The sequence below is a fragment of the Choristoneura fumiferana genome, chromosome 3 (genome assembly GCF_025370935.1).
Source record: "Choristoneura fumiferana chromosome 3, NRCan_CFum_1, whole genome shotgun sequence".
NCBI classification, from domain to species: Eukaryota; Metazoa; Arthropoda; class Insecta; order Lepidoptera; family Tortricidae; genus Choristoneura; species Choristoneura fumiferana.
This window is the reverse complement of record NC_133474.1, coordinates 11,832,505-11,858,371: the sequence shown is the minus strand read 5'-3', so window position 1 is coordinate 11,858,371 and position 25,867 is coordinate 11,832,505. Positions and strand designations below refer to the sequence as shown.

At 35.6% G+C, this 25,867-nt stretch overlaps 1 protein-coding gene across 1 annotated transcript in view; it reads left to right on the top strand.

Annotated features, from left to right (window-relative positions):
- The first annotated feature begins 9,497 nt into the window (after window positions 1-9,497).
- The window catches only part of LOC141426622 (uncharacterized), a 64,706-nt gene continuing 48,336 nt past the window's right edge, over window positions 9,498-25,867 (top strand). Inside the window, exon 1 of the mRNA XM_074085658.1 lies at window positions 9,498-9,833. The gene's annotated coding sequence lies outside the window, so the exon portion shown is untranslated. The remainder of the gene's footprint in view (window positions 9,834-25,867) is intronic.

The following is a 25,867-nucleotide window of genomic DNA, read 5'->3' as shown; positions in this document are numbered from 1 at the left end:
GAATTGTTCAGCGTCTCTAAAAATAATTTACGCCGTCGCTATCGAGTACGGTCACTGTAAACTCATGGTAGTGGTACTAGAGGGAACAAAGATAAAGTTTCCATATACCTTGCAAGCGGATCGTGAGATATCTCACTTTAATCGGTTTGAATTCTCAGACTATCAGGTAACTCACCGCTTGAAACTAGGCGACCAACTTAAATCCAGTAGGTGGCAGAGATTATTGTGGAGTCTGCAATTCTATATCTAAGTATCACGCAGAAACTTTTAATAAAACCGGTCAAGTGCGAGTGCGAGCGACTCGCGCATGAAGGGTTCCGCACCTCCGTACAATGTTTTAAAAACAAACAGTTTAGTAATATTTTTTTGTAAAAAAATCGAATACAAGCTTTTTTTTTTGGCGGCACTTTTTGCCCCTGGTTACCAAAGTAGGTAGTCGTCAAGACGAATCAAATGAGACTAAAACCAATGCGGTCGTGTCGTTTTATTACAGAGTTCCTATGACCAACATCTAACTTCATCATCAGATTAGCTCTACGTCATAATAACATTGCATTGTCCTCGGATTTATACATGCATGCAAAATTCCAGCTCAATCGGTTGAAGATATCCGCTTCAAATTTAAGTTGAAATATGAATTCCACCCGAACAAACATAACTACTAGTTGTTACATTATATTACAAGTTAATAAAAACATATCACCAAAATGTAAGCATTTTGCAAGTATTTTGAATAAAGAACAATTTTAAATTCTCATCCTCTTTGGCTGTCGCCCTGTCGGAGGCTGAATAGCGCTTTAGACTCTTGCCATACGCTGCGGCGCCCGCGGCAGAAAAAATTAAAAGTGGATGAACGGCCGCGTATTTATTATGAATTAGTGAATAAATCTTGACCTGATTTTAAATTTTGACCTTGTAAATAAATAGTGTTACTTAGTATGAATTATAAAAGAACATTTTTTTAATGTAAAAAACATTAAATACAGTAGCTGTGAGTGCTTAATTGAAGTTGGCTTTTGTGAAGTGTGTGTCGGAGGTTAGTGGATCATAAATTATTATTTAGTCTTAATGCTGCACAAAAAAATAAACCACGGTTTTAGAGACAATTATTATAGTTATCGAAGGTTTTATAAAATAGCACTAATAAAATCACAAATTAATAAGTAGTTAAACATTTATAACAACATAGGGTCACGGGCGTTGCCCCTAGCAACTGACGGCCGTCAACTTGGCAGCGTAGCAACCAAATACCGCTGAATGAAACACGTTTCTTGTATGACGACCCCTTTAATTTGTAACTTTATTTTATTTTTAGTGTTTGTTGTTGTAGCGGCCACTGTAATACATAATCTGTGAAAATTTCAAGTGCCTAGCTATTACGGCTCAAGAGATAGAGCCCTGTGACAGACGGACAGACAGACAGACAGACAGCGGAGTCTCAGTAATAGGGTTCCGTTAGCACCCTTTGGGTACGAAACCCTAAAAACGAACTAACCACAAGTATCACAGTTAACTTTCGAATGCATTTCATTATCACAGGATATGTAGGTTTGTGCATGCGCATGTCGTTATCAGAGGGTATGAACGTATCCCTCTTACGTCATCCATCCCTCAAAAATTAACACACGCTTAAGCCAATAAAAATACGAATAGATTTGAATCTATAATATAATTATATAGTCTTAATTTTGGGTTTGTTAACCTTTAGTGCTTCAGTAAGAATCTGCATAGTTTACAGCCTCAGAATGGTAAAGACACAAACAAGCAGCAGCAAGAGCAGCCGTTTCGATTTTTTTACCGTTTAATTTGATTTCCAACCCGGCATTTAAACTCGAACGGGGCCCTAAATATGAATATTGCCATGTGTGGCCACGGGCGGCGCGTCAGCGTTACTCAGTAATTGGACTTGTAATTTATGTTTATTTAGGTATTGTAAAGGTCCAGAAAGCAAAACACGACCAAAACACACTTCAGCCAAATTATGCAAATACTGTTTAATAGTAATCTTGCATATGCGTCAGAATGGTGGGCAGCACATGTATTGTTTTATGGCGTAAGGGTGAATGATTAATGTGGTCCCCGCGTGGCTCCCGTACGAAGAAAAAATTTAGACTGGTATCCAAATTATTATCAGTGAATCTTTCAACATATTTTTATATATAATATATATAAAGGCAATATGACAATAAAATTTCGTCCATAAATTCCCATGAAATCAGAGGCCTAACTACCATCCATGAAACCATCTACCGCAACATTGTTATAATTTTACCTACTACCAAATTATCAGGGATTACGTGCCCGAAAACTCATTTGTAGGTATGTGAATTGAGGCCAAAGAACAATTACAATTCAGAATAATTTGTTTCATTTACTAATGGAAAACAAAAACTTTCACGACGCTAGTCAGTGAGTTAACCTACCCTATGAAAGATAATGAAGTTAAGGTAATTGAGCTAGCAACGTAGCTTTCAAACTATAGGCGATAAACGTGGAATACAATATTCTCTTGATAAATTTACTGCTAGGCTTACGGGGATTAGACAATGTACCTATAAGTATCTATAGCCGACACGACAAAGCCTTCGCTTCTAATAGAGTTCTGGGAAGCACGAGTGAGAGCGCCATGTCTTAATATGCTTAGCACCAGTCTGGACGAGGAAGTTTCAGCTAGTTTTAATGTTTTAAGTATAATACTTATTAAAAATAAACAAATCATAAGAAATAATAAATATTTTTAGGTATCACTATACCATATGTATTGCGATGATCATAAATTGCTCCGCAAATGTGCTAAATTATTTCTCGGTTATTTTTTAGTTAGCTATTTTTTTTACATTTCAACTGTTCCCACTACTTACTGCTTTTAGATAATCGGTGAATCTAAACTTTGTCACACTGGGTTGGGTGGGTGAATTTTCAAAGCAATTTATTTGGCCGTCCCAATTAAGTCAATTAAAAATTAACTACTTAAAAAAGAATACCACACAATTTTATATACGTTGTATACAATACAAAAGAGAAGGTTTAACATTGTTGACTTTAATTAAAGCTGCATAAAAAATATCACAATCAAAAACAATTACTGCAATAAGTCTGTGAGGCCTGTCAAACACGCGGTTTTGTTGAATCAATTGAGCATACCTTTGTGTCTAGGAGTCATTTTCCTAATAAATATACATCAAAATGAAGCTAATTAAATAGCGTATTCTATTATAACTTTTTCATACTAAATAAAATTTGATTTAAAAATAGGTTGACTATTTTGTGATTGTCCCACGTCTTAGCTATAGCATAGCTACCAATATCGCTTTGCGCAAATACTTGCTTATTGGTGAAGGATCATATCGCTATGTTTGAATTTTTGTGGACATTAGTTGTGCTTTAGTTATCACGCAGGGTGGACGTCCAAAAGTAATTTCTGTGTTTTCCTGTTGTGCGATATAAAATAATTTTAATCCAATGTTTCTATTTTGGTTTATTAGTTGAGTTTGTTCATATTTCACCGAATAGAGCTAATATTAATCATGTAAATAATATAGGGATGTACGGAATCCTTTACTTACAAAACTAAAACTAAACATGTAACTATATTTACGTTCGGTGGAAGTGTAGAATGCCTCCACCGTAATAAATTAAAAAAAAAACTGAAATATACATTTCAGGCTAAGTAACCATCAAGCTTTTGGATTCCGAAGGCAAACTCAAGCTTGCCGCCCCCAAAGTTAGATAATTTTTTCTCTCACTACTTTTTTTTTTCAATGTCGCATAGCTGCATAGTCATTGAATTTAACTAGGTTCCACTTGTATTATTGAAATCCTAATCCAAAGGAGTATCTCAACGAATGATTATTATCACAAAAAGTTAAAAAAAATTGGCCACCGAAATATTTCAAAAATTCACCCGGGTGCTCTCTGCGTCCTGTAGTCCGGTCCGTCCATAGTTGCTAAAGTTTAGAGCTCTTCTATGAGCTAACCGGACCGAGCCTTAAAAGTAGCTTTGAACAACGTTCACTCGTATTTAACAAGTTACAGCTATGGATATAATAACTTTCAATTCGAAATATTCATTATTTTTCACGACGGCAAAAATGTGCGAATGTCTAAACTTTTTCAATTCATTTATATTCCCCAGAAAAATGATTTTCCATCACTACGTATCTGCTTACATTGAAATAGATATCTGCTGTTTATTACATCGAAAACATCTCTAAAATATTGCTCTGATTATTTACAACATATTCACATACTATTTACTTGAAAAATATTATAAAATAAAATTAAAAGACTAAGACTTACTTAATATAAATGAATACTACAAAGCAAGGACGTATTATAGATATCTATCACAACTTTCCTATTTTAATTACAGGTAAGACATACGTAGTTGTAGATATATAAAATATCTGTCAATAAACAACACTTTATTTATCTCCTGTGGTTTACGTTAGGCGGGTGAATAATTGAAATGAATTGTGAGCATGCCATTGTACGTGTATGTATACCTATTCGCAATCGGTCGAGGAATACACTAGTTGTATTTGCGTTATGTAACATGGTTTTGGAGGTTTACGTAACACTGAAGTTATAAATACAATGCCAGGCAAAGCCTATTATTAAAATATGTGTTTCCCACTTCCGGTCGTTTTGTATTGTATGTTTGTAAGTTACTTCTTTATAAGTAAGTTATATATTTTATGTCACTTTGAAAAACATTAAAATTAGGTAAGTTCCGAGATGATGTACCTACATACAGCATATAAATACATACAAGGTAGGCTTAGTTTTATTAAATGATATTTTAACGGATAACTCACGTCTTAAACCGAGTTTAGCTCGACATGTTTCGGGCTATTTCGTAGCCCTTCTTCTCAGGAGCACGCGACTCGGCGGCTGCCGCAACACTCGCACTACGCGCCACCGCTCTGGATTTAATATGAGTGAGTCTCACGGTAGTTTCATGTTCGAAAGGGTTTAGTTTCTTTAAATACACTATCGAATCCATGAATGTGCAAAAAACATATAATATGTAGGTAGGTATTTACTATATACGCTCTCAGCGGAATTCAAACTCCTAACCTGTAATTCCATGGTCAGATTTACTCTATTAGCGGCGGGGGTCCGATTTTTAAAAAATCTACTTAATTTGAAATACGAGTAGAGAAACCTAGTGTTACATTATACCGCCAAATAATTTTATCAAAAAAGTAATTTTATCAAAAAAGTCCAAAATTTAAATCCGTTAGTAATATCGTAGCCATTCATAGATCATTAAGTATTATTTTCGAGTAGTATTTTTACAGACATGATCCAAAAATCGGCTTTTACACTACCTACGAAGCTAGAATAGAAAATTTGTCTTAAATTCGCCTACGCATTATTTTTCTTACAAAAAGCTTGGGAATAGTTGAAATGACACATTTCATCCCATCTAAGGCAAAATTAGTCTACAACTTAGAATTGTGATTAAGATTTATGAAAATCGTTTAATTGTAATGTGGGTAGTATAGAGAACAGAATCTAGGTTAACGTGTGCTGATTTCTACTTATAGTTTTAATTTTAATGTGAGTAGTATAGACTAGTATAGAGAACAGAATCTAGGTTAACGTGTGCTGATTTCTACTTATAGTTTTAATTGTAATGTGGGTAGTATAGACTAGTATAGGGAACAGAAACTAGGTTAAAGTGTGCTGATTTCTACTCATAGTTTTAATTGTAATGTGGGTAGTATAGACTAGTATAGAGAACAGAATCTAGGTTAACGTGTGCTGATTTCTACTTATAGTTTTCCAGCACAGTACAAGAATCTAATTTATTTTTTAATTATCATGTACAAAAATTCATTACTTGAAAATCAAAGTAGGTAAACATTTCAAGGAATGACTCATTTAGCTAACGAAGCATCCATCATATAAGCTTCGTAGCTTTTTCCACCGGAAAATTCCAGAAGTGAATCCCTCGGGATCTGAAACATTTCTGTAATTTACACCATTACGTGATATTAAAAATCTGACACACAACACACAATGTACATAGCTGTACATACTTATAAGTTCGTCAGCTGGGTACAGGCTTGCTGTCACAATGACAAAGACGAAATAGGACCTACTTCGACCTTATGTTTTTAACCTTTTTTTTTAGTCGTCATGAGCTTCCATACAATAAATTCGGCGTCATAAATTAAATGATGTCTTTTGCATCGGTGTAGTCCTTAGTTTTCATAAAAATTTAACCCCGACCATTATCTCTTTTAAAAATACTTGACGAATCAATAGCAAGGGACAAAATGCCATAAAAACGCTGAATACCAATTTATTGTTTTCTAAGAAAAGTTCAATTCCTCAGAAAAAACGCTTTAAATTAAAAAATACTCGATCTTAGACTTTTGTCGTAATCCGCTCTATAAAGAATTAGAGCAATATATAAATACTTTATCATTTCCCGAAAAACTGTTTTTTTTTTTTTAATTTAATGCTCCTTTTATCGGCTCCTAAGCATAATACCTTCTTACAACTTGCGGCGCGCTCCACGTTATTCATAGAGCCATACTCATAACAAATGGCGTAATACTCGCTATAATAATGCGGCGGTTCGTGTACTGTACATGTAGATCGCTAATCATAGTGCGAGCAAATCTGCGCCCTTATTGAGAAGGGTACGAAGCTTTCATAAATGTACATGTCAGTTGACGCGACCCAAGCATCTTTTACTTTACTCTCGAGAGATGTAGCAGCCCTTCATCCACTTTTCTTCTTACCTTTCCGCCTTTTCTCTGAGTAAAATCCCGTTACATTTATATAATATCCTGATAAAGTTTCCCCCGCAATAAAACTTGGAGCTCCACAAGTAGGTAAAGGAAGGTACGAACGATTATCATTCCAAACTTTTTGATCAATGAGACAAAAAGTGTATTGCCTAAAAAGCAGACTTTACTGTTCTCTGTTTTAACAAAAAGGAGAACCATTAATTTACTCCATAAATAAAAATCTATTGAAATCACCCGAACGAAGTACAGGAGTATTAAATCATTCTGGAAAGCCATTTTAACACAAAGGATATGGTTAATAAACAAATGGGACTCGCTACAGGCACCGGCGGCGAGCCGTGGATGTATTTAATTTTTACATTACGGACTACCTTTGTGCGGTATATTTCCCAAGAATCTCATTTAAGACCCTAAAGGGTCTGCAAGAGAGCGCCAAAAATCAGAAATCTTGTTTCCTCCGTCGACCACCTACCTAAATGCGCGACTAATAAACTGGTCACGTCAACGTTATTTATTATTATCGCAACAGAGTAGAACAAAACATCCAGGCCCACAGTCTCATTTTATTGCTCAATTCCTATTGGATGAAGCGTAAAACATAGGTAGCTACTCTGAATTTTTCAACTTTATTACTCTATAGCTCCCAGCTAAACGAATAAAGGGCGAACGGAGATCAAAGATTGCAAATGGTCGCGTTGGAATGGCTAGAAACAATGCTTATCAACAAAATTGATCCTTTGCTATACTTATTTTTCCTTTTTTTTTTCTTTTATCCTTTTACAAAAACTTCCTTTCTATACATCTAAAGTAATTAGTCTACACAACAAACAGTATTGACAATAAATGTTTGACAGAAAAACTTAGTTCATTACTTACGGTAAGTTAGCAAGTTTTTAGGGCTCCGTAGCCAAATGGCAAAAAACGGAACCCTAATGGATTCGTCATGTCTGTCCGTCTGTCTGTCCGTCCGTATGTCACAGCCACTTTTTTCCGAAACTATAAGAACTATACTGTTGAAACTTGGTAAGTAGATGTATTCTGTGAACCGCATTAAGATTTTCACACAAAAATAGAAAACAAAAACAATTAATTTTGAGGGTTCCCCATACTTAGAACTGAAACTCAATATTCTTTTTCATCAAACCCATACGTGTGGGGTATCTATGGATAGGTCTTCAAAAATGATATTGAGGTTTCTAATATCTTTTTTTTTCTAAACTGAATAGTTTGCGCGAGACACTTCCAAAGTGGTAAAATGTGTGTGTCCCCCCCTGTAACGTCTAAAATAAGAGAATGATAAACTAAAAAAAATATGTGATGTAGGTACATTACCATGCAAACTTCCACCGAAAATTGCTTTGAACGAGATCTAGTAAGTAATTTTTTTTAATCCTACTAATATTATAAATGTGAAAGTTTGTGAGTGAGTGAGTGAGTATGTGAGTGTGTGAGTGAGTATGTTTGTTACTTCTTCACGCTGAAACGGCTGGACGGATTTGGATGAAATTTGGCGAAAAGTTAGTTTATAACCTGGATTAAAACATAGGATACTTTCTATCCCGGTATTCCCACGGGATAGGGATAAAATCTCGAAATAACAACCTCTGTGTATGTAGGTAGCTGGACCTCTGGAACAACACACAGGCTCATTTTTATCCCGATATTCCCACGGGTTAGGGATAAAATCATGAAATAATAACCGCTGGGCTTAGAGTCATGAAATTTGGTATGTAGGTAGCTAGACGTCTGGAATAACACATAAGCAACTTTTTGACCCGATATTCCCACGGGATACCTAGGGAGAAAATCTCGAAATAACAACCACTGGGTTTAGAGCCATGAAATTTGGTATGTAGGTAGCCGTATGTCTGGAATAACACATAAGTACGCTACTTTTTATCCCGATATTCCCACGGTATAGTTTTGTAACTATGGGACCCCATACATCCCTGTATTATTATTATTATTATTTCGTATTTTTTTCTTTAATTGTATACTGTAGTTTTTAAGTATTTTATTTGTAATTATTTTATTTTGAAAAAAATACTTTCTGCCAAGTTTCTTGCGGCGCATTCTTCTTGGCAATGATGGTCTTTCCGAAAGCGCTGGTAGTATAAAAATGACATGTAAAAGTGCCCATTGTGGCCTATTTACTGAATAAATGATTTGAATTTGAATTTTGCATTTGAATTTGGATAGGGAAAAATTTTGAAACTTCAGCACTGGGTTTAGAGTCTTGAATTTTGTACAGTTATTCACAACACAACCTTAATGAAGACCACGATATAAATATTGGAAATTTCCAGGGGAATTTTGTAAAATCCCGAAAATTTCAATTGCAGCTACCACACCGAATAGTTTACGCGTGCGAAGCCGCGGGTAAAAGCTAGTACGTCATAAATTGTAAAGTAAAGGAAACTTTTATATTATATTACTTGCTGCTACGGAACCCATCATGGGCGAGTCCGACTCGCACTTGGCCGCTTTTATTTAAGTATGCGACATGGACATACGCTTATGTAGATCGTTTTTAGGCCACGATCTCAAACACGTCTGATAATGTAGATATAATAGAGGAATCATGATACATGGCGTGAAGGAACGCATATTGCTGCACAGATTCTAAAATTATTTGAAATTGTGTCAACACTATGGGGCGCAGGCGGCGGGCGGCAGGCGCGGCGGGTGCAGGGCGCAGGGCTCGTTTCGGAGCAGTCGGAGCCGGCTCGCCCGACCGCCCTCCGGTCCGGTAAATACAGCCTCCTCGCTGCTCTGGTATGGATTATTCGCGCGTCGCGGCTCGCGGAGGCAGTGGCAGTGCGACCCACGCGCTCCCGGCGGCTGCCCGCCCGCGCTCTCCGGCCTCCCCCGGCGCCGGATCCGCACGCCGAGCGACTCTCCGCGCGCCGTTAAAGGCATGCCATTAATACGGACCTCGTTGTGTTTAAATGACGAGACTAATGTCACATTACTATATCATGAAAAGCATCCGTAGAGCAATTAATTTATACGACTTTTGTGTGAAGTTATAGTGATTACTGAACATTTCCTTCGTGTGAATTAAAGGTATTTATTATTGATGTATGTTATGTCATAGTATTAAATAGTTAAACAAAGTTTGAAACTAAGTAAGTTGTTGTTTAACGAAAAGTAATGGCAGTATTGAAGTTTGGCGAAATCAGATTTAACTGACTTAGCCAGTTTCTAATATTCCTAACTTGTTATTTTTAGTAAAGGTAAAAATGTTTATTGAAATAACTGCATGCTGTTAATTATATATTTCTTAACAATTTTCTGTCACTCAATTCATGTTCTTGTTTTGATTTGTTACTCGAGGTATTTATTTGATATATTGACATTTAATAGAGCTCATCTAATTACTCGTAAATTCACCCCACATACTACTACTGCTACACTAAAACGTAAAAAAAATGATTTAATAAAAAAATAAAAATGGAATAAGTTTCGCTTGAAACTGCGTTGTCCCATCGGCGTAGGCGCAGCGTAGCATGTTCGTAGCACAATAGCGACAAATCCGTAGCACTGGATTTTCAGTAAAGCCTGACGTTGAACATCGTTGAACAATACTTTTTTCACTTCTCACGCTCGTAAAGTTCGTATTTATGCTAGATCTAGGCGACATAAAATGACTTTTTATGCTCTAGTGCATAAAGTAAAGTCTTTGTCTAAGACCAAGGCAATCAGGTGTAAACAGCCACAAACACAGAAGTTACTACATATTTTTATTAATAATTTTTAATTTATATAATACTTAAAATCAACCAAATCAATCAAAATAGATTAATAACATTAAAAATGTTTAATTATATAGTAATGCATGAACAATAAAAGGTACATAGAAAGTGAACAAATTGTTTCCACTATTTTTATTTCATTTCCTCGCCATCGAAGTGAAAAGCAAAGTGTAAAACTCGAGCATTAAACCCGTTTTCCCCTCGACGTGTCTATCCGCCCACGCCGTACCGGCTCGGGTGGCTATATGAACGTCTCGGGTAAAATGGCTCGTTTTATGCTCTTGTTGTACAATCTACTATTTATTCTACGCCTACGCCAAAAAAAGAAAGAAATACGTACTAAATTTTGTTTGATCCGTAAAACTCTTCAAAGTGCATAATTTGCTCCACCCATTAAGCAATTTGCTATCTAATCGCGTTACCTCTACTGAGTTGGGTAAAATAATGGCAATGATTATTACTCATTCCGTTTTATATTAACCTGGTGATGAGCTTTTAATAATCTCGCCTTTGTATTGGGGGCCCCAAACTTTATGAAAGGGCACTGATTATTTAAGCCGTATAAATACTCGTACTTCGGAGATATTTCAGTAGTGGCTTTTATTCTCAATGTTTCTTTAACTTTAAATTAAAGCACAAAGGATGGTAGGATTTTAATTTGTTTAGTATATATTATTATTACGTCTTGATACAAGTAAACATGTTTGTGTTCTATAAGCGCAGACATTTAAATGAGCCTCGACTGATGCAAAATAAGGCTTGTGAAAATACTTTTATTTCTAGTGTTATGATTGAAATATTAATGGACTAGCCTTTACTCGCCGCTTCGAACGTGTAACCAGTTAGGTACCTATAGCAGTTGAATATTCCCGTGGAAGTTCAATTTCCAAAAATTAAATCGTTGTCCTCACGTTGCGTAAAAAACGCCCACGACAAATTTCGCGATTCTGACCATAATATAAAATTTAGGGATTTAACCCTATTCCGTGGAATAAAGGAATAAAAAGTAACCTATATTTTTTTTGACGTGCAGCTATCTACATACCAATTTTCATCAAAATTTGTGCAGCCGTTTTAGCAAGGAGTAACACGGACGCACGCATGCACATACTTAGAAACTTCCATAATTTTACTAGTATTAATAGCACTAGTTAGCAAAAATATGATCGATCACTCTTACATATTTCCTCAATATACTAAATTGTTGATATAATTCAAGTGCTAATTCTGTTGCTCATGAGGCAAAAAGCTTTAAATATCGCAACTGAATTTTGATGCATTTCCAGCGGTTGAACTGATGTGAAATTTGGTATTTTGTTCGTTTAAAAAAAACTACTAACTAATATGTCTATAAACCAATCTAATATTCTCGCTCATATAAATTAGTGGCTAAACCGACAGGCAGGTTCGCAGTCACAATTCCAACACTGCCTCGTAATACCTACACGATTTCTTTTATCCATCTAAAAACTGAGTATAAAGAGAAAAATAATTTACAAACATTTTATAATAAACAAAGGATGTTCTTTTGAAATGATGATGATAATAAAACACTGTTCTTTTCTTATTTAGGAAAACATAGTGAAATATTTATATAGCTTAAATTCAAAAGGCGTCGCTGAGTTAGAGTAGCTGTCGGGTCAGAACCAAATTCTTTGCATTGTCGCTCAAGGGGAAAAGGTACAAACAGAATTAATTACTTCTGTTCTTGATTACTGAGATATGGCAGTGGAAAAGAAAGAATAGGCATTTAATGGAAGCCTGCTGTTGAACTAAAAGAAATAAAAATCATTTTGAACTAGATATCGACGAACAAATAACAGATCACACCACACGGGATACTCATGATCGTCAGTGTTTTTACGTAGTACCTAAATCTTATTCTAACCTAAAAAAAAGTCAATAAACAAGTATGAAATCGCTAAATGAAAATATGGGTTACAAAAACGTTATTACCTACTGCCGCCTAATTAATAAGTGTGAACCACAAGCACCTCATATAAAATTAAAAAACCAAAATCAAGTAAATATAAAAGCACGCACCTACTGTCTTTGGTCGTTAGGGTGACTCAACCCAAAAATAAAATGAAAACGTGTGAACACTAAACAACCGCTGTGGCACCGAATTTATCATGACTTATGTTATGATACTGGTTGATTGAACAGAACATATGAATCCGTCCTTTTTGTAATCAAGTCCATGAAAATTGTACCTATGTAACACAAATCAAACAACACATACCTGAATTTTATTTTCAAACGCTATGGTTTCTACATTCAACGATCTTGTTAATTTAAATAGGTACCATCTCAAAGTAACAAAACCCCTTAAGTTGCTATCTGTAGCTGTTATACTTATTAAATTTAACCGATCAACGGTCTTTGGGTACATTTAAGCCAAACATTACTACCGACTTTCATTGGAAATTTACTCTTCTCTGAATCTCGACTGCTGTCGTTTTTCCCAAGAGGCGAGTTGTCTTTTGACGACGGAGTTTCTTCGAACAAATTGTATTTGCTTATGCCAAAACGACGCGGAATATATTCTGAAGGCATAGTATTATTTATACAGCATAAATGCATAATATCATTTCAAATTTTTGTTATATGACTCGATTATGTCAATCAAATTAAAACCTATCAAGTGTGAGTCGGACATTGCGTACCGAGGTTTCCGTAAAAAAATTTCGAGTAAAAAATTTAGAAATTTAAAATTTAGTTTTAGCAGAATCCTATAGTTATAAGAAAATATGCGCAATATCGAATCATTTTAGACTAATTACTGACACAGACGCACACGAAAAGTTAAAACTCTCTGACTTTTCTTATTGGTTGTGCTAGGAGCAGGTACCTTTCTTACCAAATTTCAAGTTTGTAGGACAAATGGAAATACCCTATATGTAGGCTTTGATTCCTCGGTAATTTGTATGGGAACACCTTATTTAATGATTCTTGTATCTTCTGATTGTATTGACTTAGAAATTTGGTTCTTTCGCTGCTTCAAGGGTTAGTAGACCTGAGTAGGTATTTGATATTAATCCCAACTTAATACCTCCACGCATTCTTGAGAAACGGATCTTGATAGACTGCCAGACGGACGGACAGACAGACGGAAAACATAGTGATCCCATTAGGGTTCACCTCAGATAGCAAGAACGGAAACCTAAAAATCGAATTTGGCATAGACATGTTTGCTAATAATAATATAGACTATAAGTAAAATCAATAAAACGGTTAAACTAAATATAAATACCACAGGTAGATAATTACGATACAGGGACAAAGTAACGTGGCGTTGTTAAGCATTTCCGAAATACGGTTGTTTTGATGAAAGCGAGGTCGAGCCTGACCGCATACGAAGTTTCCGTACATCGATTAATCTGCGTATCCACCACGTATCCCTGTAAATACTTATACACATAGTACTCACAAACGTACGAATGTGGATCGAGCTAAGAAGTAAAATTGACTTTCAACAAATAAAGCCTTTGCACATGTATCTCAAAGTTTGTCAACTGTATTCTGCTTCTTTTCTTTTGTACAATAAAGAGTTTACATACAAACCGAATTTGTAAAAACCGCCCAAATGCGAGTCAAACCAAAACGTAGTGGTTATATGCTCTTTGAGTCAAACTAGCGAGTTGAGGTCCATATATACCTTTTTACACACAATATTGCGACATTTAACGTGTCATTACTGACTTAACAAACTTCTATGTCAACGCAATCTTAAGATATATGTGTAGTTATTAAAAAACCGGCAAAGAGCGCCCAGGATAGCGTTCCGTAGCCATGAAACCATACTATCCGTATTAAACAAGTAACATTTGTCTAAGGATTTGTACAGATTTTTACATACAGATTAAAGGTCGCTCAGCGAGCTATGGAGAAAGCGATACTAGGGGTTTCTTTGAAGGATAAAATCCGAAATCACATTATCCGACAAAGAACGAAAATCACCGACGTTGCTCGAAGAATTAGTTCGCTGAAGTGGCGGTGGGCTGGCCACGCCTGTCGCAGGACCGATGAACGGTGGGGTAGACGAGGCCTCGACGGACGGGAAAACGCAGTGTAGGGCGTCCTGAGGCACGGTTTAGAGGGTCGCTGGCGGCGGATGTATGCGAGGGGCTGAAGACAAGAGTATTGTGAGAGAGGCCAGAGGCCTATGTCCAGCAGTGGAATGCTGTAGGCTGATGATTGATTGATCTACATACAGGTCTGACACATAATCCTCTCTTTGGGCTTCACCGCAGTAAGTACCTATGGGTAAAAAATACTTGACAAATACCTTGGCTCTCGCTTCCATTCCCATGAGTTTGAATTTACGATAATGATGACTATGAGGACTTACTGAAGAGCGCAAATGTTGATTAAATTTCATCAACAACTTATCACAGTCTTAGTGTTTGTGGTGTTGTTTATTACTCGTAGCAGTCCCACAATTCATATAAGTACCCACATTTTTAGACATAAGTATTTAAAAAGTCGTGGTGGCCGAGTGGTTTGACCTATGGCCTCTGAAGCAGAGGATCGTGGATTCAAACCCCGGCTCGCACCTCTGAGTTTTTCTGAATTCATGTGCGAAATTACATTTGAAATTTACCACGAGCTTAACGGTGAAGGAAAACATCGTGAGGAAACCTGCACAAACCTGCGAAGCAATTCAATGGTGTGTGTGAAGTTCCCAATCCGCACTGGGCCCGCGTGGGAACTACGGCCCAAGCCCTCTCATTCTGAGAGGAAGCCTGTGCCCAGCAGTGGGACGTATATAGGCTGGGACTATTATATTATTATTATATTTAAAAAGTAAAGTAGGTTAACCGAGGTTAATGAAACTAATGTACACGGTCATATATAATAAGATTTTATCCTAAAAGCTCTGTACAATAAGCTCCAGTTCACCTGTATTCCAGTACAATTTATTATTTTAGCTTTAATTTTTTGCAACAATAACCGCGTTTTGAGGTTCTGAAATTGTTTTTAGATCTGGCGGTGGCAGTTTTTAATCGAGCTTTTTTTTAAGCTGGCTGAAAAGGGGTTTGTTTTTATTCAAAGACTAAATTAATAACTTCTTTTGTAGTATTTGATTTTAAGAAACTCTTGATAGGGATCATTGAATATAAAAGGTGTTAATCCAATAACTGAAAACCTCAAACACCCCCAAAATACAAAAATATGTTTTTAGGGTTCCGGAGCCAAAATGGCAAAAACGGAACCCTTATAGTTTCGTCAAATCCGTCTGTCTGTCTGTCTGTCTGTCCGTCCGTCCATATGTCACAGGCATTTTAATCGAAAACTACAAGATGTATATCAATGAAATTTGGAGTACAGATGTCTTGTCAAATCCAATTGTAGTTAAATTAAAAATATAAATATTTATAGGGGGGGGGGTACTCCATACACGTAACAGAAATTGAAAAAATAATTTTTTACTCGCATCAACGTGTGGCACATAGTTCGACAGCTCTTTTGAAAAGATAGTAAAGTTTGTCAAAAACTTTTTTGATCAAGTGAAGATTTCCGGAAATAATCGCTCCCAAAGTAGCAAAAATTGTGTCCCGTTCCCCCCCCCCCTCTATCTTGTAAACTGTTTGTCTAAAAAATATGGAAAGGTACCGCTTTATAAATAATTTCAACGAAAATCGGTTTTTAACATGATCGGATATACCGTTTTTGAGTTATTGCCGAAAAACTGCGCTTCTCAACAAAAGGACGTAAGTGCCGCGCTCTTTTTCTGGTAATAGATTTGAAGACTGTAGTAAGTGTTTTAACTGTGTTATAACGTACATAATATTACTTGATTTTTTTCGTAATGGCTACGGAACCCTATCTTGTGCGTGTCCGACACGCTCTTGGCCGGTTTTTTTAAATTTTAAGTTAGTTGTTTGCATTTATTTTATTTATGGCCAAAAATATTCGTCTGATTTGCTTAGTTACTCTACGCTCGTAATCCGTAATATGTCCAGTTGCGTTTCGTCGTTTTTTAAAGAAAATCAAAGTGACAGCAAAACGGCTGGTATTAAATTATCTAAATAGTATGCAATCTCGCTAAAACATTTAATCGAGGTATGCATTCGTAACATTCAGACGGGCACATTAAAAAGAGAATTTATAAACACTGACACAAAACATAGTGAAATAAAATACAATTGCAATGTTTCGAATATTACATTAAGGCGCGTAAGAAGGGGATTACTAACGAGAGTCTAATAGAAGCCCGACGCCGGAGGCGGAGGGCTTTTAATTACCCGAGTTTGTAATCCCCTTACGGCCCTTAATGCACAATGTATTACCTATGTAATGTATTACCAATATATTACCTCATAGACACAAGTAGCTATAAATAAATCAAATTACCTACGACAAGTCAAATAATAAAAATAGTTACGATTTTACTTAAAGGGATTGCAAAAACACACGCATTGAATTCCCAACGGGATAGTTCGAGAATCACCGAATGTTAATCGAAAGTCCCGAGGTTCTGCTGAACAATTTTCAAAAATGAAGAAACCTGTCCACCACGAAGAAACCAATTTCCTGCAAATGATCTTATTGTTAAACTTTTGTGAACTTACCTTGAAAAGAAATGAAGAAAACTAACGTAGAATAAAATACTTGGTGGTGAAAATATTAGAAGACGTGATAAATGTCAATTTTGAGTAGGTAGACGCTTTGTTATGACAATTCGGGTAAAAAGTTACGTGAAAGGGTAAAAGTTTGTTTGACGAGTAGGTTAGCGTGCCACATCATTTTGTTATGTAAAGTAATCCACACCGTCGTTTCCATCTTGCCCCATTAAAATGGGGGCCGCTGTAACATCGGCCGAGTTGTTTTGGCTCAATCTGTTTTGAATGTGTTAGTCTTGATAATAATTTAGTAATAATAATATAATATTATAATAACACCGTACTCGTAATAATATAGTAATCAAAAAAGTTTACTAAAATCACCTAATATACTCAGCGGCACAAAATTTGGCCCACCAAAATTACAAATACCTCTTACTGCATAAAATACATTCAAGGGCCAGATTTTTTGCCGCTCAGTAAGTAAGTATATTTTCATTTTCAGAATTGCATTTCAATATAAATGTCCTATAGTATTTTTATTGACTGTTATCACCAGATTTACACAAATAATTATTTCATGACAATGAAAGACCAGGAAGATCAACTTGCAAATTCATTTATCACTATTAAGTCAGTTATTAAAATACAAGACTAGATGATAACGGAAAAACGAGTACATTCTAAAAGCAGACTAAATTTTTACTTGTTCAACCAAAAGTCCCGACATAAAGGTGCTCGTCAGCCTGCGACCGTTCTCTTGGAAGGAGTTGGTTAGAACGGTATCAGGGCAATCTTCTTAGGGTTCCGTATCTCAGTTGGCACTTTGTTGCTTGGTCATCTGTTTGTCTGTCCATTTATCTGACAAGAACCTGTTACTCAGGAATCAATGGAGGTATCAAGGTGAATTTAATACTCAGGTCTGCTGCTACCTCTTCTTGTAACAGAAAAAAAATAAAACTTCTGAGTCAACGCAATCAAAAGATACAATCATTAAAAAACCGGCCAAGAGCGTGTCGGACACGTCCAAAATAGGGTTCCGTACCCATTACGAAAAAATAAGTAATATTTTTCTAAGGATTTCGTATTTTATACTTCGGCGGTTTGAAACTAGATTTAAATATAACCTAGCACCACCACCCACCAAATCCAAACTTAAACTACACAAAGAAAGTCCAAACGGGATGGCAGTGAAATTATATAATAAAATTAAGGATGATATTAAGAGGATTACAAGTGAAAAGCAATTTAATAAACAATTGAAGAGCTTTTTTAGTAAATAAATGTTATTATGGTCTTAATGACCGCAGTAAGTTTTTTCACAAATACCTTGGCTCTCGCTTAAATGATAATTTACGATAATGTAATTATACTTAGCACATCAACAACATATCACAGTCTTAATTCATTATCGCTTTGTGCGAAATTTAATTTAATTTGATTAATTTAGCTTAATTTAGTTTAATTTAATTTAATTAGATTTTGTTTCATTTAATTTATTTTTATTTAATTTAAATTTTGACATTTAACTACTACTAATATATTATTTCATTTGACATTATTGTAATACAATTTCCTTTTTTTATTAATTTGTATAAAATTGAATGATATTAAGTTAATGCACGAGTTAAAATTTAGCACATTATACCTAATAAACTCTTTGCATTGTAATAATCTAATCTAATAAGTATCTACTGTAATTTTTTGTACGTAATTATTATTATTGTGTGCCCTTACAGGGCGTCATGGACTGACCGATAATAACTGAAACACCTTTTATAACTATGTACATGACTTTACAATGAATAAATGAATATGAATATGAAAATTTCTATGGCACCCTCGGTGCGCGAGTCGCACAATAAAAATTACACAAAACAAAACATTGAAAAAATAAGACCCATTTGCATAATTCGTTTCGATGTGCGACGTTCAATTGTTCGGAAAACACGGGAGTTTACATGGCGTTTTGCAAAATGGCGTAAACAAGGGTGAGGAATGCGTGCCTCCGGAGTAGGTACGTCGCTAACCGTTCCCGATTATTTTTTCTGGACGAAAGAGCATTTTTCTCGGCTGCTTACAAATGACCGCTTACTTACTAAGAAATCTTTCTCCCACATTTTATTTTCTCTCCTGTATATACTTGCCTATTCTTTTAATGGAACGTTGTTGGGAGATGCCCAAACAATGTTACACCTCATAGAAAGGATGAATTTCGTAACATTTGTAATATCAAATGTATCTTTGTAGTAATAGGCATTTTTCCTTCTAAATTTCCTGTGCCCTTACCCTTACTTGTCCCTAACTAACAATCGTATACCTAACTAACAACAGTTGAGTCGATTTCACCTACATCCAATGGTCCAAATATCTTTAAAAACCGGTATTGTACCGTCAGCAGAAAAAGGTTTAAAAATACATTTTATTTTTGTAATCATTAAAATTGGAACAGAAATAAATACAGTCACTCAGATTCTAAGTTCTACGAGTATTTTCAACTTTCGTTAAAATGGGGTCCTCTAACTTTGTGCCGCCGTAAGACCCTCTTGGGTCCAAAATAAAGTTTTTCTTCAGCGTAAAGCACGTGGTAAATTTCAAATGTAATTTCGCACATAAATTTCGAAAACCTCACACAGGCGCTAACCCGGATTTAAACCTACGATCCTCTACTTGAGGAGCTATAGGTCAAACCATTCCACTAACACGCCATTTTTGTTACCATTAAACCTTGATCGAACGCAATATGTAATTACAAAATTTTCATTGCCATTGCACCCTCATTGAAGGGTACGAGGTCACATTTTATGAGGTCATAATTTTTTTATTGCCCTATTATGGGGCATCAAATTTGGATTTGTTGACAGTGTCATCACATTTTTAGATACTCAGTGTAATGCAAACTGTATTGGTTAGGTAGCATTTATTTATTTATTTTCACCGACATTAATAGGCTTACAGTATACGGCAAAGCGCCTATTAAGTGCATAATATTTTTCCATCGTATTTTATAGGAAAAGTTCGTATTTATCGTGCTCTTGTGTTAGTTTCTGTACACATCGTACAACCACACATTGTTATTTTGATTGCCGTTAGACACTAAATAATAAAGTTAAATAATTAATAAGAAACGTCACTAATTTAATACAATAATTGATTGATTGACGGGTGCCGTCGTATTCCGATTGCGATCCAACTTTCCCTGGTAGAAAACTATTATGCAGTATATCTAGAACTTATCTAGTATGTATAATCTATAAGTACACTTAAGTATACGTGGCTGTCGGAAATAACGAATACTGAAAATAAGCTCCGATATCTGCATTATCAGCCAGCGGTAAAAGAAGCACAAAGTAAAAATGGCTTATCCTCTGTAGAAACATCGCTGTATCTGCTCGTAGGAGCGTCTGCCCGTCGTCTCGGGATCTTTCAACCCACCCGACTCACCCCTCCACGATCTGTGAAGACATGTCAATGATTATTCATACGTCAACGCGGAACACATTCATCCGGCCACAGACAAGCTTATAACAGTGTCGTGAGGGAGCTGACACACAATGCGAACCAGAAAAACAAATGCAGTTGTCTTTTAAAATGTTGGTAGAAGTATTTTGTGAAGTACCCTGTTGCTGTAGCTCAATCCCTTTAATAAGTAATGTTTACAAAAAAACCGGCCGCTCGCGCACCGAGACTTTCCTTCAAATTCGTAGGTAGTTATAAGGAAAATGTACACAGTGTAGGGCAATTTTAGATGATTAGCGTAAAATGGAGTGAGTATGGACAGAACAGAGTGACAAACCTCGATTATCTTTACATGTGGCACGTTGATTTTTATCTTTATGATAATAGCTTGACTTGTCAAGAGAATATTTTATTTATGTAGCAAAATTATGTTTTATTTATGCTCCTATACAAAACGATTTAATGTTTTCTGTGAGTTGTGATCAATGCTTTTGTTGATTAAAAGTAGTTATGCATAGTAGCTTATGTATGTTTATTTAATTTGCAATTTCGTCAAGTACTTCAATATTTTAAAAAAATACCTTTCATTACTATTACTAGTACGAGTAGGTATAATTCAATTTCAAGTAACGCACGCATACGCAAGATAAAAGACAGCCTTCACATGTAAGAGACTTTTGACTACTCATTTAAATTAACAACCCTGGGCTCCAAACACCAACTCCCCCTGTATCATCCCGGTACACTCCGTTCGTAAAAACAAATCTCCCCATTCATGACCCAACTGTCCCGGTCATCGTCCCAACTCACCCCTGAGGATAGTTTTTATTCCAGTAAATTGCATAGTTCCCGCGGGATAGCGATAAACAAATTCTTGGCAGACGGAGTCGCGGGTAGAGGCTAGTTAATTTATAACATTAGTAGGATAGACATCTCTCTGACCAGGCAGTTCAAAACATGATTTGTTAGGTACCATGATTTAGAACAGATAATTCTATTGTTTTCGTATAGTATTTTATGCAACAGTATAACAGGGTTCAAAAAAGGTGAGTGGCGTGAGTTACGATGTGAGCTTCAGCGAATGTCGTAAGAAAAAGACGCCACGAGCTTTTTTCTTACAAAATTGCATACAATACTTTTTCTTCGACTGGGTAACAATACAATGCAATAACTCTTTATTGCACACCAACACAGTAAGCAGTACGGGTATATCCATAGAGATTTTGTAAGGTAAGCAATAGGCGGCCTTATTGCTTCAGAGCGATCTGTTCCAGGCAACTTTTACAATGGACAGAAATAAGGAATAAATTTTAGCAGGTGCTCCAATTTACAGTAGATTAGAGCAATATCAAGAATACATAAAACTAACATACAATACAGATACACAACAAATCTAAACAGATAGATAGGTAGATAGATACCATAACAACATATATAAATAAGCTAACTATAACATTCATACACAAAATGACACTACTTACTAATTATTGGATGATTTGTTTTAATTATAATTTTAATATTGTTTTTATTTAATTGGGATAGTAAAATTACTTAGGATAAATAGATAAATATTTGTACACCTGCATTTGCGGGTAAGACGTATAGCAACCAAAATGTAAAATACCACCATCCACTATTGAACCTACCTATGTTCTAGCAAATAAAGTTACTGATTACTGATTACTACATTAATTACAATACAAAATTAGAGAAAAAGTAAACTTAAAATGTTTTCATACTTTAGTAACAAGTATGGCAAACGCAAAGAGAAGGTAAACAACAATAAACAAGTGAGAAATATGAAAATGACAAAATTTGTCTAAGTTAAATTTCGTTTTTTATTAATGTGTGCTTGCCTGTGACGATGTTTAAAATATGCGTTACTTATGTTGGTAGGCTATGGATTATGTTCGGAAAGTTTTTTATTCTGTATAATAACCATATAAAATAATGTAACTGGCTGCACCTTAGCCTGTCCGATCCAAACGTACGAATTAAGAAAAAAAGTAAGTGGTTGCAGTATCGTTTTAGCAACATTAGGTACGATACAGTGCTGTTAGGGAATAGACAATATAGATTTTCCAGTATCTTGTTATGTATGCTGTTATATTACTTTAAGTAAATCACAAGGTATACCTTTACTTGTCCGAATTTCATTTGCCCGAATTTCATGTGCCATAATATTCAACCGCGTCATAATATTGTTTCTTATAAATTCATTTTCACTACTCATTGTTTACCATATTAATCAAATGACAGAATCTTTGTTTCCCATAGTATTCATTTCAAAAATTTCATTTTTCATAATCATTGTAAGCCATAAGTTTCACATGCCATAATATCATTTGCCATCCATGTAAATGGTGAGTTTCGACCTATCTATATTAATAATTTCGTCAAGGGGTACGGTAGACTCGAACGAAATGCACATCAAATTGAAGAGCGTAAAAAATTAGTCAATCCGAGTCGACAACTTGCAGGCGGAAAATTTGGATTATCGAGTATTTTCAATATAAACTTGAATAAATTACTAAGTATATAATGGCGTTGCGAAGTAAACATGTCAATGTCATCACATCAAAGTGGCGTTAGTGTCACGTCATCACGTGTTACAGGTGTCACAGGTTCGTATTTCGTTCTCCATTGTGACCTCTTAAAGGCCCCACACACGGTACGATTCGTCGATTTTCATCAGATCGATCGTACAGACGAATCGTACCGTAGGTATGTACATGGGTTGATTATGAGACATCATAGTTATTTGGGCAAATAAGATTTAGGAGAAATATCAACGTGAAATATACCGATACGTAGGTTAGCTGTGAAAGTACGTTTGTGATAATGTTAAGGCTGGGAATATACGTCAGATTTTTCGATAAGTACGACAGTCTTTACACTGGCAAATAAAAAAATTCAGACAATATTATGAGTCTACATTTTACCCGAGCGAAGCCGGGTTTTCATCTAGTATACTGATAAATCTCATACGTCAAACAAGCCTTTGAATTAGGTAAATTTTAATCACAAAGATTAGGTTAGGTAAGAATTGCGACATTTGATTTGTGCGAGCGAGTGAAGCGAGCAAGCAAGTCGGTTCGGAGCAGAAGCGACTCGGATAGGTTAGGTTCCGACGCTAGCCTTCGATGTTAGGTTTTTTTTTTATATAGCAGCCCGAATAATAAAGATAATAGATAGATTAGTAATAGAAAAAAACAATTTTAATCAATCATAATCAAAATAAACACTATTTAGTATGGCGTTTGAATATTCTATTAAATAATATTATTGCACTTAATAATATGAAACACAATACGTATTTCATTCGTATCATTATGGCATCTAAATTTCGGGAATATAAGATTATAGCAAATAAATTGTCTAGTAAACGAAACATTCGGGCAAATGAAATTATGGCATATAATTTTCGGGGAAACAATAGATAACCAAATCACAAATGACAGTAGGTATAGAAGTAGAATAAATAACAAATACGAACGCGATCAGTCACTCCTATTTTCTATTTCGGGAAAAAATGCGAGCGCACGAACCCCACAAATCACAGCACTGAACTTCAATCTACTTACATTAACTACGGCGTGGGTCGTGAGTAGGTGGCGGTACGTCTGCGCAACCAGGTCCCACATCTCGCGCCTATCTGCCATTTCATCTGCCACTTGTAGATTTATCGCTTAGCTCACTTTAACAGCTGCATGTTTCTGGATGCGTTAAATAGGTACCTACGTAACAGCTATGATGCATGTTTGTTTGTCAATTGTGTTTGTTTACTTATTTTGTACCTACAATAAAGAGTTTACAGAGATACATACAAACCTAATATTAATTGAATGCCAACAAAAACATACATGTGAAAAATACGCCCTGTTCTCCTGTGGCACAAAAAGTAGTTTCATCTGAAAAGGTGGCACAGATAATAGTATTGTATTGTACAACTCTTTATTGTACATACTTACATAAATCACATCAAAATAACAGTTTTCTTTGAGAGATCGATGTACAAAGGCGAGCTTAATGGAATCGTTCTATAATTAACTTATTTGTAAAGCGTTTTAATGTAGAAGGACTATTATTTTATAATATGCTTTTTTCTGAACCCTTTTCCAGGCCCCGCCAATTTAGATAGGTACGCTACCACAAAGTTAATCATAGTTTTGTATTGTTTACCTATGACGGATTAACTTAAAAATGAATAATATTTTTAGCGACTTCAATTGAATTAGTAACATATTGTAAACTTAGCAAGGTCGAATATTTGTGTAAATGGGTCGCTATATGCAGTATGCCCTATGCCTGGAAAAGGGTTAACTTTATTAAAGGCAATTAGAGTGAGATATTACATATCCGCACTATAAAACTCGTTTCTGTGGAAGGCAGGATATATAATATATTTGTACATAGCATTTTTCTTGGCAGACTAGAAGTCACAGATGGAAAAAGGACCTAAACCACCGTTAACCTTATTAAGATTCACAGATAGATTCAAGTAAACGACCGTAGCAAACATATCTCAGAAAATATATTGAAATATGTAAATAAGGGTACAACCATCAAGCAAAAAATTGAAGCTATAAAGTTTCTTGGAGTGAAATGCAGATAAATCATAAATCCGTCTTGCAAAAATATAACCGCAGCTTATTTTGAGATTTGGCAAACGAGCAGATTGGTTTTTAGGCAGTCAATTTAAACTGAAAAAAGTACTCGTAGGTTACGAAAGCTCATTAATGAAAATCTAGTTTGAAATAGGAATTAAGTTTGATTTATTTAGCTAGAGCTTTTATATGCCTATTTGTTTACAAAAATCATAAGCATTTCAAAGAAGCAAACACGAAATTAGGTCAGCAAACATACAAGCAATTCATCATCATCATCCCAGCCTATATACGTCCCACTGCAGGCCTCCCTCAGAATGAGAGGGCTTGTGGGCAGTAGTTCCCACGCGGGCCCAATGTGGATTAGGAACTTCACACACACCATTGAATTGCTTCGCAGGTTTGTGCAGGTTTCCTCACGATGTCACCGTAAAGCTCGTGGTAAATTTCAAATGTAATTCTGCACATGTATTTCGAAAAACTCAGAGGTGCGAGCCGGGGTTTGAACCTACGATCCTCTGCTTGAGAGGCCATAGGTCAAACCACTCGGCCACCACGGCTTAATACAAGCAATTACTAACAGAGGTTTATTATAATTTTGCTTCAAAATGGCTTTATCAACGTAACTACAATTTAGGTACTAGAGTAAATTGAAGCAAATTTATAAAAATCCTCTTACAGGACTACAACAGGGCTACTACGAAACACGAAAC